Source organism: Saimiri boliviensis, chromosome 2 (assembly GCF_048565385.1).
Source record: "Saimiri boliviensis isolate mSaiBol1 chromosome 2, mSaiBol1.pri, whole genome shotgun sequence".
In the NCBI taxonomy this organism is placed as follows: domain Eukaryota; kingdom Metazoa; phylum Chordata; class Mammalia; order Primates; family Cebidae; genus Saimiri; species Saimiri boliviensis.
In genome coordinates this window covers 191428516-191441104 of record NC_133450.1, presented here as the reverse complement: position 1 = coordinate 191441104, position 12589 = coordinate 191428516, and the positions used below count along the sequence as shown (strand labels likewise).

At 51.4% G+C, this 12589-nt stretch overlaps 1 protein-coding gene across 3 annotated transcripts in view; it reads left to right on the top strand.

Annotated features, from left to right (window-relative positions):
• Nucleotides 1-165: 165 nt before the first annotated feature.
• The window catches only part of CORO2A (coronin 2A), a 72572-nt gene continuing 60148 nt past the window's right edge, over nucleotides 166-12589 (top strand). Inside the window, exon 1 of one of the 3 annotated variants that reach the window (XM_074395089.1) lies at nucleotides 166-1743. The gene's annotated coding sequence lies outside the window, so the exon portion shown is untranslated. Of the gene's footprint in view, nucleotides 1744-2166; nucleotides 2189-2258; nucleotides 2598-12589 lie in introns of those variants that run through there. The other 2 variants (XM_074395091.1, XM_003940074.4) reach the window with 2 other exon arrangements.

The following is a 12589-nucleotide window of genomic DNA, read 5'->3' as shown; positions in this document are numbered from 1 at the left end:
ATTTGGGAAGCCAACTGCAGGCAGAGCAAAGGGGAGTGCCATTGGTGGAGGCAGAAAGCCACACCAGAGATGCTGGCCCAAGCCCTAAGTGAATTAAGACATTCAAGGCCAGGCGTGGTGGCACGCACCTGTAATCCCAGCACTTTGGGAGGCCAAGGCAGGCAGATCACTTGAACCCAGGAATTCGAGATCAGCCTGGGCAAGGTGGTGAAATCCCATGTCTACAAAAAATATAAAAATTAGCTGGGCATGCTGGCACGCATCTGTAGTTCTAGCCATTTGGGAGGCTGAGGCGAGGGATGGCTTGAGCTTGTGTGGTGGAGGCTGTGGCGAGCTAGGATTGTGCCACTGCACTCCAGCCTGGGCAACAGAGCAGAACTATGCAAAAACAACAATAACAACAACAGAGATCCTTAGATGCCTTAGCCTGGGAAAGATTATGGTGCCCACTGTCCAGCTGTAATTCAGGTAAAAACCAACCCATGATCATAAAGAATCCCCACAGTGTTCTGATTTCATCCATATGCTTTTTGTCTGTTTATGTTTTGTTTTGTTTTGTTTTTGAAACAGAGTCTCACTCTGTCGCCCAGGCTGGAGTGCAGTGCTGCTTTCTTGGCTCACTGCAACCTCTGCCTCCCAGGTTCAAGTGCTTCTCCTGCCTCAGCCTCCCAAGTAGCTGGGACTACAGGCACATGCCTCCACGCCCAGATAATTTTTGTATTTTTGGTAGAGACAGACTGGTCTTGAACTCCTGAGCACAAGCGATCCAGCTGCTTCAGCCTCCCAAAGTGCTGGGATTACATTCATGAACCACCATGCCCGGCAATCCAGATGCTTCTTGGAAAGTTCAGATACCCAACTCTTACATGCATCCAGTGTGCCTGCTGGGCAGTCCAGCTCCGGGAGGCCTTTATCAGAGCTGTAGGGTGGGGGTTTTCAGAGCCATACTGCACACTGGGCTTTGTGTGGTAGGCAGAGAGCCCATCCAGCTCTGGGCAGGGGAGAGGCGCAGTGGACTATGAAAGTTGAATCACATTCTAAGGAGATAATCAAGAGCTCCCCAAGTACCTTGCCACTCAAAGCCTCAATTTTTTTAATCTTTAAAATCGGGGTAGTAATCATGGCTAAATAAAGGGGCTGGTAGGCTTAAAAGAAATAATGCAGATATGGCCGGGCGCAGTGGCTCACGCCGTTTATCTCAGCACTTTGGGAGGCCAAGGCGGGCGGATCACAAGGTCAGGAATATGAGACCAGCCTGGCCAACACGGTGAAACCCGGCTATAAATATATAATACAATACAAAAAATAGCCGGGCGCAGTGGTGCGGGCCTGTTCTGCCAGCTACTCGGGAGGCTTAGGCAGGAGAATCGCTTGAACCCCGGAAGTGGAGATTGCAGTGAGCCAAGATCGCACCACTGCACTCCTGCCTGGGCGACAGAGTGAGACTCAGTCTCGCAAAAGAAAAAGAAAAAGAAATAATACAGACATGTAAAGTAGTACATAGTGTACTCTGTTATCCACTCGATAGTTACATATTGAGTGCCTACTATGTGCGGCGGAGCAGTTCAAGGCCCTCAAGATACCCCGTCTCTACTGAAGAAAACCAAGAGCTCTTCAGAGACGTGGTGCAGAGTTGTTTAGCAGCCTTGGGAGCCATACTGCCTGGGGTTGCATGACTAGCCGTGCGATCTTAACCTAGTTACTTAACGTCTCTGTGCCTCAGCTTTCTTTTGTGTTCCCTGGGTGAGTAATGGTATCAACCTCCTAGGCCTGTGTGACAGTGAAGGGGGGTAGCGCACAGAAGGCGCTTAGAGGAGTGCGTGGCTCAGTAGTGTTGCGGGGGGGTTGGGGGGCGGGCGAAGGGTTACCCAAAGGCAGGGCCTTCCCATTGCCTAGTGTCCTCAGGGGTCCCCAGCCGGCAAGGCAGGGCAGCAGCGCCCCCGCTGGTCCCGAGGGAAGGAAGGGCGTCCTCCTCGGCTCTCAGCGGCGCTCCCGGTTCCTCGGCTCCCTGAGGACGCGGAAGCCTCGGCAACCGCTTTAACTGCTCGGGGAAAGGAGCGCTTCCCCTGCCGGGCTCTGCGCGCGCTGTGCCTGGCCGGGATCGTCACATCCAGCGCTCAAACAGCCCTAAGAGGCGGATGCGGTGACTGTCTCCATTTCACCACAGGGGAAACTGAGGCTCCGGAAGGTCAGGTTCCTCGTCCTACACCACGCAGCTAGGGCACAGCGGGACGTGGAGCCGGCGGCTGTGCCTGTCTCCAGCCTCCGCCTGGTGGCCTGTGGCCCGCCCCAATCACTGCGGCGTGTGCGCGCCTGTTCCCAGCACGTGTGCGCGCCCCGAGACCCGCCCCGGGGAGCCAGGAGCGCGGTCAGGGTCGTGGGGACGAAAGAGAGTGGTCCGGGCGGACCCGCGGGGCGGGCGAGAGGGCGGACCTTGGGCCGGGCCCCCGCCCCGCCCTCCGGCCCCGCCTGCCGGGCTGCAGGGGGAGGCGGCAACAGCGCTGGGCACGGGGAGTCGGCGGGCGGCGAGGAGCGCGGAACCGGAGCTGGACGCCGCCGCCGCCGCCGCCACTACCACCTGCGCGGCCGTCATCAAGGTAGGGCGGTCCTGCGCCGCTGGCCGTGCCTTCCCGGTCTACGCGATGAGGGCGTCGGGCGGGAAGTGCGCGCTGGGCCCCCGCTCGGCTGCAGCTCCCAGAGTGTGAGGGATGCGGGGCTCGGCGCGCCGGGGACCCGGCGGGTCGCGAGTACCTGGCTTTCAGCCCCTTTGCGTGACCTTGCACAAAGCACTGCTCCTCTCCAGGCCTCAGTTTCCCCGTCGGGATAGCGTGGTGGACCCCTCCTTGCGGGGTTGTTGGGAGGGGCCGCCCCGAGGTCCAGGCTCCCGACGGCTCGCGGCCCGCACGGGCACTGTCTGCACCGCCCACCCCTCCCGTCTGCAGTGAGGGAAGCTCACTCAGGGCGCGGCCAGCCGGTTTCAACAGGCCCCTGCTGTGGCCCGGGTGCCCCAAGGGACTCATGTCGGGACCCTCCTCCTCTTGGTTGCGTTACCTGCTGGGCCTCAGCTTCCTGGTACCGGAAACGGTGGGGTGGGAGGCATCCCCGGGTCCTCGCCAAGCTGGCCTGGGCGTGCAGGTGGGGTGTCAGCCGGCCCGCCAAGAGGGTTTACTGGTCTAGGGCTAGAGGAGCCCTAGGTTGGAGGTGGCTGGACCCCTGGCGACTTGCCTGCCAGGAGACCAGCCCCATGTACGCACCTCTTTAGAGAGTGGCATAGGACAGCTCCTTCCCCTTCCCCACCCAGGCCAGGTCCTGGCCAGGTGCTGGGGCCTAGCTCTGTGTCCCAGAGCTAAGGTGTGACAAGGTGTGACACACACTAGCTGGAGTGACAAGGGCTGACTCGCGGCCACGCCTGGACCTCAGAGGGGTGACAGTGCCAAGGGAGCTGTGTCTGTGTGGCAGTAAGACAGAGCACGGGTCTGAGAGACTGTGGCCCCGGGCTTTCTGGGTAAAGAAGACCTATGGCATCTGGCTCAGCCCCTCTGTAAGGTCCCCTCTGGAAAGTCTTGCTGACCCCCTGCACACTCCCTGTGATTGGGATCTCAGTAGCTGTAAACCAAGCTGGAATCTGCTACCCAGTCACTACCTCTCCTGCTGGTCCTGCTCTGGACAACCTCTGACTCTTCTTCCGTCACCCTGGGGCAGTGATCAGGTCCCTTAAATATGCTCACCTCCAGGCCAGCAGCCCCCATCCCAGCAATTTCTCCATCATAGCCCAGGGAGCCAGGGCAAGAAGAGGGAGCTGCGGAGTCTGCCGGAACAGGTTGCAGGGCCTCCAACTTTCTGGGGCTTGTTCAGAACCCACCTGTGCATCAGGACTGGAATGTGTCTTCTGAGCTTCCTGCCTCTCCTGAGCACCTTCTGAGAGCTCTGGAGTGAGGAGAACCAGAGCCCCTCACAGACCATTTCTGCCTCATGGGGCCTCGTCTCCACCTCCCTGATGCTGGCTCTGTGTGAGGGAGCAATTTCTAGGAATCACTTCTCAGCCTTCTGGTCTTTCTTGTCCTCCTCATGACCTGCCCCACACCCAGCGACTTTCTTTCTTTTTTTTTTTTTTTTTTTTTTTTTGAGACGGAGTTTCGCTCTTGTTACCCAGGCTGGAGTGCAATGGCGCCATCTCGGCTCATCGCAACCTCCGCCTCCTGGGTTCAGGCAATTCTCCTGCCTCAGCCTCCTGAGTAGCTGGGATTACAGGCACGCGCCACCATGCCCAGCTAATTTTTTGTATTTTTAGTAGAGACGGGGTTTCACCATGTTGACCAGGATGGTCTCAATCTCTTGACCTCGTGATCCACCCGCCTTGGCCTCCCAAAGTGCTGGGATTACAGGCTTGAGCCACCGCACCCGGCCCAGCGACTTTCTTACAGCCAAAAGAAGGCAGGAGGCCCCTGGACAGGTAGTGAGCTCTTTGTCATCATAGGTATTCAAGCAGAACCTGAGTGTGAGCTACCTTGGACTGAAAGTCTGTGGAATTCTAGGGCTGAAGCAGTGCCTATGACCTTGCCCTGCAGCCATGGCAGAGCTGCACAGGACTGGAAGCTGGACCACAAATGAGTGTTATTATGCCCTCGTAAAAGCAGGCTAAGTATACGGGCTGGCCCAAAAGCCCAACTCCGACACACAGGCTTAAGTGCTACCTGGGTCTCCTGTCATCTCGACACATGTATAATCTGGGCCCTGTTTTCCTGCTCGCCCAGTTCAAGCCTTTTTGGCCTGATGTAGGAGCATGGCAGATTCTGGTTATTAAAAAGTCATGCTATTTTAATTGCTAATAATTTTTAAATGCATCATGGAATTATGTCTGAGCTGAAAGGAGCCTTAAGAAGTCATCTCATTCAACCCCCTCATTTTACAGATAGGCATCCCCTGTCCCCAGAGGGGATGTGACTGGGCAAAGGCCACACAGCAAACCAGCAATCGAGCCCAGGGATCCTGATTCCAAGACCTTAGTACCTTATTCCCCACCCCCCAAAACACATAACATATAATAAATGAAAGCAGTTTATATTTATTCCTGTAAAATTAGCAAAAATAAAAATAAAAGGATAAAACTCTGTGCTGGCAAGGCTGCAGGAATTCGCCTCTGGCATTTAGTTTTACAGGGCAATCTGGCAGCCTGTTATCTTGAAAATGATCCTACTTGCCCTAGCCAGCTACTCTGGGGACTTTATCCTGAGGAAGTAACTACAGAGAGAAACATACATAGTGCTGTTATTTCTAAGTTGTCTTCTGGCCGGGCGTGGTGGCTCATGCTTGTAAGCCCAGCACTTTGGGAGGCTGAGGCAGACGGATCACCTGAGGTCAGGAGTTCGAGACCAGCCTGGGCAACGTGAAACCCCGTCTCTACTGAAAACATAAAAATTAGCCAAGTGTACATGCCTGTAATCCCAGCTACTCAGGAGACTGAGGCAGGAGAATCACTTGAACCCTGGAGGCAGAGGTTGCAGTGAGCTGAGGTTGTACTACTGCACTCCAGCCTGGGTGACAGAGCGAGACAGAGAAAGAAAGGAAGGAAGCAAAGAAAGAAGTTGTTCCCCACCGAGGTGTTTCAGCCTTAAACCTTTGCTGTTTTAAAATGGCCAGAAGCTGGATTGTTTTCGAAGTTGGTGTGTTGTTTTTTTTTTTATCTTCTCTATCAAATCTCAGGAGGTCCAGAAAATAATTCAGCAGGATCTTCTTATATTTTAAGTCTATAATCGGTGCCTTGCCTCCTTCAGAAGAGATTGGACATGCTTTGTAATCATACCTGCTCTGAAAGGCCAGAAGCAGGTGATTTCATTTCTGTGAGCAAACTGTGCCTCCTGGGGGTCTGTAGGCTGCTGTGGGAAACTTACTAGGTTAAACCACCTGAAACAGCCAGTATCTGACTTTTTTTGACTTACAAGAAATGACAATTTCATTTGGTTCAGCCTAAATGGAAAAAGATATACAGGTATTTAAAGAGTGGTATGCTCCTTACTATAATTGAGAGATTGGTAGGGTGTGGTGGGGACAAGGAAGGTGTGATTATGAGTTTGGAGAAGGAGGAGGGAAATGGGAGCCTCACTTTGTAGAATCACTGATGGTAATAAGAATAGCTAACATTCATTGTGTATTTACCACTGCCTAATTCTGTCCTAAGTGCTTTACTTTCATTCATTCATTTAACCATTCAGCCAGTATTTATTAAGCACCTACATTGTACTAGGTATTTTCTTTTTGTTTGTTTGTTTGTTTCTTTCTTTCTTTCTTTCTTTCTTTTTTGAGACAGAGTCTCACTCTGTCACCCAGGCTGGAGTGCAGTGGCACAATCTTGACTCACTGCAACCCCCTCCTCTGCCTCCTGGGTTCAGGTGATTCTCATGCCTCAGTCTCCTGAGTAGCTGGGATTACAGCCGTGTGCCACCACCCTGGCAAATTTTTGTATTTTCAGTAGAGACAGTGTTTCACCACATTGGCCAGGCTGGTCTCAAACTCCTGACCTCAAATGATCTGCCCGTCTTGGCCTCCTAAAGTGCTGGGATTTCAGGCGTGAGCCGCCACACCTGGCCTGTACTAGGTATTTTCTAAGTGCCGGGGAAAGGGGGAAGGCACTGACATTAAACGAAATAGACCAGAAGGATCTTCCCCAAACGAGCTTACAATCAGATGGGGGGAAGGTAGATGAAAAACAATAAGTAAAATAGATGAATAGGTGATAAATAAAATCGATGATAAATGAGATGGAACAAATAGAACTCAGGAGGGGTTAGGGCAATAGAAAGAGGGATTGCAGTTTTAACTAGGGTGAGTTGGGGGCCTCGTTGAGAAGGTGATTTTTAGGCAAAGGTTTGACGGAAGAGTGGGTGGGCCGGGCTCATTTTTAGGGAAACAGACGTTCAGGTGGAGGGAACAGCTGGGGCAAAAGCCCTGAGGCGGGATCATGCCTGGCATGTTCAGAGAAGCATTGGCACTAGATACAGTGGCTCATGCTTGTAATCCCAGAACTTTGGGAGGCCGAGATGGGCAGATCACAAGGTCAGGAGTTCGAGACCAGCCTGACCAACATGGCGAAACCCTGTCTCTACTAAAAATACAAAAATTAGCTGGGCGTGGTGGCACACACCTGTAATCTCAACTACTGAGGAGGCTGAGGCAGGAGAATTGCTTGAACCTGGGAGGTAGATTGCAGTTAGCCAAGATCACGCCACTGCACTCCAGCCTGAGCAACAGAGCGAGACTCCATCTCAAAAAAAAAAAGCATGAGCTGGAACAGCGTGATAGTGGAGAAGAGGAAGAGAGGAACAGGCAGGCTCTGGGCTAGACTGTGTAGCCCATCATGCTCAGGATGGAATCCTGCAGGTTTATGAGGGAGCTACTCTTTTTATCCCTCTTTTCCAGTAAAGAAAACAAAGATACAGAAAAGTTACATGGCTTGTTGAAACTGTGTCTCACGGAGAATCTAGGACTTTCAGTCAGAGTCAGTGGGAAGCCATGGAAGGCTTTGAACAGGGTAGGAGCATGGCCAGATTTGAATATTAGTATGATTCCTGTGAGATTGCTATGGTCTGAATGTTTAAGTTCCTCCAAAGCTCATATGTTGAACTTGTACCCCACAAGGTGATGGTATTAAGAGGTGGAGCTTTTGGGAGGGAATTATGTCATGAAGGCAGAGCCCTCATAATGGGATTAGTGCTCTTATAAAAGAGGCCCCAGAGAGACCCTCACCCCCTCCACCCCATGAGGACACAGTAAGAAGGCGCCGTTCCATGACCCAGGAAGTAGGCCCTCACCAAACTCCAAATTTGTTGTCTTAGTCTTGGACTTCCATCCTCCAGAACTGTGAGAAATACATTTCTGTTGTTAACACAGCACCCAATTTTTTTTTTTTTTTTTTTTAAGATGGAGTCTCGCTCACCTGCTCAGGCTGGAGTGCAGTGGTGCGATCTCTGCTCACTGCAACCACCTGGGTTCAAGTGATTCTCCTGTCTCAGCCTCTCCAGTAGCTGGGATTACAGGCACCTGTCATAATGCCCAGCTAATTTTTGTGTTTTAGTAGAGACAGCGTTTCACCATGTTGGCCAGGCTGGTCTTTTTTTTTTTTTTTTTTTTTTTTTGAGACGGAGTTTCGCTCTTGTTACCCAGGCTGGAGTGCAATGGCGCGATCTCGGCTCACCGCAACCTCTGCCTCCTGGGTTCAGGCAATTCTCCTGCCTCAGCCTCCTGAGTAGCTGGGATTACAGGCACGCGCCACCATGCCCAGCTACTTTTTTTTTGTATTTTTAGTAGAGACGGGGTTTCACCATGTTGACCAGGATGGTCTCGATCTCTTGACCTTGTGATCCACCCGCCTCGGCCTCCCAAAGTGCTGGGATTACAGGCTTGAGCCACCGCGCCCGGCGGCCAGGCTGGTCTTGAACTACTGACCTCAGATAATCTGTCCTCCTCAGCCTCCCAAAGTGCTAGGATTACAGGCGTGAGCCACTGCACCCAGCCCAAGCACCTAATTTATGGTATTTTGTTGTAGCAGCAGCAGTGGACTAAGCCTGGTGCAGAGAGAAAGCTATAGAAATAGTCCAGGTCTGGAGTGCTGCGGCGGGACCTGGGCAGTGAACTTGGTGCTGGGGAGAGGTCGGGGTCCAGACCAAGTGAGCAGGAGGAGGATGAGGTAGAAGCCAGGCTGGCCCTACACTTATTTATTTAACAGTCATTAGCACTTCTTGCCACCATCTAATATTTTATAGACGTTAACCCAATCCCCATAACAACCTATAGGGTAGATACTGCTACTTATTATTTCCCCCATTTTAAAATGGGGATATTATATGTAAATGATATCTCATAAAGTTAATTTACAAAGAAAATACATTTTTTAAAATTATAAATACTTGATCATGGAGAATTTTAGAAAAAGGCAGGAAAACACAAAATAAATTACCCATATCTTCTCCTCTTCTCATCCAAGATAATCAATGTAAGTATTTACTTTCAGTCTTTTTTCTACTATCATTTCCATTTTATAGATGAGAACACTGAGGCCCAGGGAAGTTGGGTAGCTAGCCCAGAATCATACATTCAACCTATGTCATCTGCCACCAGTGTCCAGGGTCTTAGTCACCATCCCCTGCTGCCTATAGTCAATCCCTGGAATGTCAGAGTTGATGGGTTCCATGAAGATACCATCCCCAAACCTAGTTCCCCCCACCCACCTCCCAGCCACCCTACTTCTGGCATCATTTCACAGATAGGTAAAGCGAGGCCCAACGAGAGATGGGGCCTTGCTCAGCATCTGTCAGCCAGTCAGGAGCAGATATGTGAAGTCTCATTCAAACAAGAAATCGGGAGCTGAGCATTTGTGCAGGGTTGATATGACAGCTGCTTCCAGCCTGGCCTTGAGCCTGGAGTTAGCAGGGGCCTGGCAAAAGGCATGACCCTGCCCACAGTCAGTGCAGGGGACTACCGGGACAGGCATGTGTTCCCTGGGCCCAAGACTCTTGGCCCTCCAGCCAGCCCTGGGTGGGAGGTGAGTTTGGGTCTTTGCCCACACTGCAGGCCCCCTGAGAGTTGTCTCCTGTACTCTGACTGTGCATTTATTTCTGGCTCTGGTGCCAGCAAACTCCTGGGGCTGTCTGCTGCCAGGGATGCAGCCCTGGCTTCTAGCCCCATCTCAGACACTGGCCTTGGGCCAGGGTCTTTCCTCCCCTACCTGCAAAGTGGCATCATAATGGCCCCAGCCACAGGAAGAAGTAAGAAGTTCGAGGGAAGTTCTTGCACAGGGTGTGGTCCAGGGCATGCTCGATAACTGGGCAACTCCTGTGGCTGTTCCTAAGGCTGCACCAGGGTGTGGGCACAGGCTGGGGAATTGAGCCCACTGCAGACAGAGCTCCCTCCTGACAACCTCCCTTGCACACCTGACTGGACCAGATAGATCTGCCTGGGAAGACAGAAATGAGCCTCCAGCAATGGTTTGAAGTCTAAGATTGCAGAGAACAATGGACGCAGTGGAGCAAAAGAGCCCAGGCCTCTAAGGAAGACCTGGCCCCGCTGCTCACATGCTCCTTAGGCAAGTCTTGACCCTTCTTTATGACTCAGTGTCTTCATCTGTAAAAGGGGAAGAATATTTCCTGCCTCAGTAATTGTAATGATCTTCACCCCAGCAACCATCTATTGAGGTTTTTCTAATGCTTGGGAAGTGTCGATGTAGACAAGCTAGACCCATCACAGCCGTGAGGGCCCACAGCCTGGCAGGGGCGCTACCGTTATCACAGGGAAGCTCCAGAGCTGTGGGCCCTCCAGAAGGGGCACCTAACCCTGCCTGGGGTGGAAGTGGAGGCTTGGGGAAGGCTCCCTAGAGGAGCCGATGCCTGAGCTGGGTTGCTGGTGGGATTTGGAGACAGCCAGACTATGAAGGGTAGAAAAAGAAGGGAAGATATTGGGTCAGTCACTCCACTTCTTCAAGCCTCGGTTTCTTCATTTATAAAATGGGGATAATAAGTGCCTGCTTTGCATAATTTATAGGCTTGTTGTAGAGCTCTAAATCGAATAAAAGTAAGGAGGTGCTTTAGGAACTCCAAAATGCCAGGCACCTACCTGTTCATTGTTTATTGTGATTTCTGGAACCCCTAGAGGTTAGGGAAATACCAGGCCAGGATCTGGCGCTGGGAGAACTTCCAGTTGGTTTTGAAAGGGCTGCAGTCAAATCAGACAGAGACAGACAGGCGCTATTAACCTCACGCCCCCCAGTTCAAGAGCTCTGGAGTATTTCTGTGCCTGGGTGCGACTTTGGTTGGTGGGGTCCCTGAAGGTAGCCGTGACCCCATCACAGATCACAGCCCCACTGTGAGTATGAGGAGGAACAGCCTCAGACCCAACGCACTACATCTCTGTAGAGGCCTGGGACCTGCCAGGGGTAGGGATAGAGGACGGGGACACTGTGGAGGCACCATGAAGAAACCAGTCTGTAGAGAGCGGGCCACCATGTCGCCGTAAGTGAGAGAGTAGTATGCGTGGAATGAACCTGTTTGGGTTTGAATATGAAAAAAGAATCTTTTCCCCTCAACATGTAGACATAGCAAAATATTCACACAGACATCAAGCTAATTATCACAGGGTGGGAGAATTTTGTTTTCTTTGGTCTTTTCTGCATTTAAAATGTTTTGGCTGTGTGTGGAGGCTCCCGTCTGCAACCCAGCACTTCGGGAAGGCAGGAGTTTGACAACAACCTGGGCAACATAGTAAGACGCTGCCTCTATTGAAAATAATCATAATAACATACAATAGTATTATACACGATAGCTAATTTCTTTCTTTTTTTTTTTTTTTTTTTTTTGAGACAGAGTTTCGCTCTTGTTGCCCAGTCTGGAGTGCAATGGTGCGATCTCGGCTCACCGCAACCTCCGCCTCCTGGGTTCAGGCAATTCTCCTGCCTCAGCCTCCTGAGTAGCTGGGATTACAGGCACGCGCCACCACGCCCAGCTAATTTTTAGTATTTTTAGTAGAGACGGGGTTTCACCATGTTGACCAGGATGGTCTCGATCTCTTGACCTCGTGATCCACCCGCCTCAGCCTCCCAAAGTGCTGGGATTACAGGCTTGAGCCACCGCGCCCGGCTATTTCTGTAAAGATTTTGGTGATGTGTGTACAGTCATTCCTAAATATGCAGCTTCCAGGACACCCAAGGATATAAAAATCTGTGGGTATTCAGATCCCTGATATAAAATCGTGCCATATTTGCAAGTAACCTACACACACCCTCCTGTATACTTTTATCTACAGATTACTTGCAATGCCTAACACAATGTAAAAGCTGTGTAACTAGTTGTTATCCTCTATATTTTTTTTGAGACAGAGTCTCACTCTGTCACCCAGGCGGAAGTATAGTGGAAGTATCGGCTTACTGCAAACTCTGCCTCCAGGTTCAAGTGATTCTTGTGCCTCAACTTCCCGAGTAGCTGGAAAACAGGCATGCACCATCACGCCTGGCTAATTTTTTGCATTTTTAGTAGAGATGGAGTTTCACTATGTCGGCCAGGCTGGTCTCGAACTCCTGGCCTCAAGTGATCCACCCACCTCAGCCTTCCAAAATGCTGGGATTACAGGTATGAGCCATTGTTCCCAGCCAGTTCTACTATATTTTTTATTTGTATTTTTTAATTGTATTGTTATTTTTCTTTATTTTTTCAAATATTTTCCTTCTGAGGTTGGTTGAATCTGCAGATGCAGGACGCACAGATATGGAGGGCCATTTATTTTTATTTTTTTTTTTTTTTAGACGGAGTTTCGCTCTTGTTACCCAGGCTGGAGTGCAATGGCGCGATCTCGGCTCACCGCAACCTCCGCCTCCTGGGTTCAGGCAATTCTCCTGCCTCAGCCTCCTGAGTAGCTGGGATTACAGGCACGTGCCACCATGCCCAGCTAATTTTTTGTATTTATAGTAGAGACGGGGTTTCACCATGTTGACCAGGATGGTCTCGATCTCTTGACCTCGTGATCCACCCGCCTCGGCCTCCCAAAGTGCTGGGATTACAGGCTTGAGCCACCGCGCCCGGCTGGAGGGCCATTTATGTATGCAATG